Here is a 2,224-nt window from a genome sequence, read left to right as displayed (position 1 = left end):
GATTGGTGGCGAAAGGTTATACTCAAAGACAAGGAGTTGACTATGATGAAACTTTTTCACCAGTTGCAATGTTCAAGTCCATAAGAATCCTTATTGCCATAGCTGCTTGGTATGACTATGAGATATGGCAAATGGATGTGAAGACTGCATTTCTTAATGGAAACATTAAGGAAGAGATCTATATGACGCAGCCTGAGGGATACACATCCATGGGAAGCGAGCATAAGGTATGCAAGCTTCAGAGATCAATCTATGGTCTCAAACAAGCATCAAGAAGTTGGAACCAGAAACTTGATGAAACAATAAAGGATTTTGGTTTCATCAAGAACTCGGAGGAACCGTGCGTGCACAAGAAAGTAGTTAAGGATGCTGTGACATTCTTAGTACTTTATGTTGATGACATCTTACTCATTGGGAATGATGTAGGGATGTTGCAGTCAACAAAGATATGGTTATCAGGTAGATTCTCGATGAAGGATTTAGGTGAGGCATCCTATATTCTAGGAATTCAGATCTATAGAGATAGATCTAAAAGAATGATAGGACTCACTCAATCAACATACATCGAAACCATATTGAAAAGGTTTTCAATGGATGGGTCCAAGAGAGGACATCTACCTATGTGTCATGGAGTTTCTCTATCCAAGTCCATGTGTCCCAAGACTGATGAAGAGATAGAGAAAATGACACATGTACCATATGCGTCAGCCATATGTAGTATCATGTATGGGATGATATCTACCAGACCGGATGTAGCATTTGCTCTGAGTGTCACGAGAAGATATCAAGCCAATCCCGGTCAAATGCATTGGAAAGCCGTGAAGGACATTCTTAAGTACTTACGAAGGACTAAGAATATGTTCATGGTATATGGAGGAAGAGAATTGAGATTGGAAGGCTACACCGACTCTAGCTTCCAAAGTGACGTGGATGACTCGAAGTCAACCTCTGGATTTGTGTTCATGCTCAATGGCGGTGCTGTCTCTTGGAAGAGTTCCAAGCAGGACACCACAGCGGATTCCACCACTGAGGCAGAATACATTGCGGCATCAGCTGCTGCTAAAGAGGCCGTTTGGATGAGGAATTTTGTCCAAGAGTTGGGCGTCATTCCTGAAGCTGTTGGTCCAGTCCCGGTGTACTGTGACAACACGAGTGCCGTTGCTCAGGCAAAGGAACCAAGGTCTCATCAAAGATCCAAACACGTACTGAGAAAATACCACATCATCCGGGAGATCGTGGAAAGAGGAGACATCACTGTCGAGAGAGTGGCCTCTGCAGACAATATCGCTGATCCACTTACTAAGCCCTTGCCAGGACCATTATTTGACAAACATCGCGAAGCAATGGGACTACGTAGTATCACTAGTTGGCTTTAGGGCAAGTGGGAGATTGAAAGAGTGGGTGCCCGGTGAGCCAACTTGTGGCTAAGGGATTTTATGACTCTATGTATAAACAATCTTTTGTTTAATATAATTTACACTTTTATAATTGCGTTTACTTTATCTTTTATCATATTATTATGTTGTGACATACTATAAGATGTTTAGATGAAGACCTTGAATATACTATAGTGTATGTAAGATGTGGTGGCACATGGGGATGGCTATCATGAAACATATCTTATAGTCACTGTATATTCTAAATAGTTCCTAGTTGATTGAGCCGTCTGTTAATAAGGATAAGGATCGCTCGAGATTGAGACTAGCATTTGCGATGCCGAGTACCACGTTTCATTGGTATGGAACATAGAGATGTTCAAAGCATGCAAATGGATATTCATACGATGAATGATCGAACTACCCTATCCGGACTTTCCAAGTGGTTATCACTTATCGAGTGGATAAAGTCCGCGGTTTTGGTTGTACACCATTAGTCCTTACTACTTGAAACATCATTGAGACTCTATATGCTAGTGCTGTACTTTGACTCGTTTACCGACTCTATTGGGGTCATCAGGTGTCGGGATTGGGTACAGTTACGACACATATAGGAGTCGATGCTTTGTTGTCAAGGATTCACCACATACTTGCGAGTGTGGATATCCTATGCAATCTGAGGAGATATTAGTGTGACGAATCTCTGGCCAGAGTACATGATGTGTTTTAAGAAATGGTTTCTTAGTAGCACATGCGATGTCACTATTTGATCTTCAAGATGTATTGCATAGTTATCGAATCTCGAACGACTCTCGATTTACCAATAGTTGTTGATTCGATCGGGATAT

The sequence above is a fragment of the Henckelia pumila genome, chromosome 1, assembly GCF_033568475.1.
Source record: "Henckelia pumila isolate YLH828 chromosome 1, ASM3356847v2, whole genome shotgun sequence".
Lineage (NCBI taxonomy): Eukaryota > Viridiplantae > Streptophyta > Magnoliopsida > Lamiales > Gesneriaceae > Henckelia > Henckelia pumila.
This window is presented reverse-complemented; position numbering follows the sequence as displayed.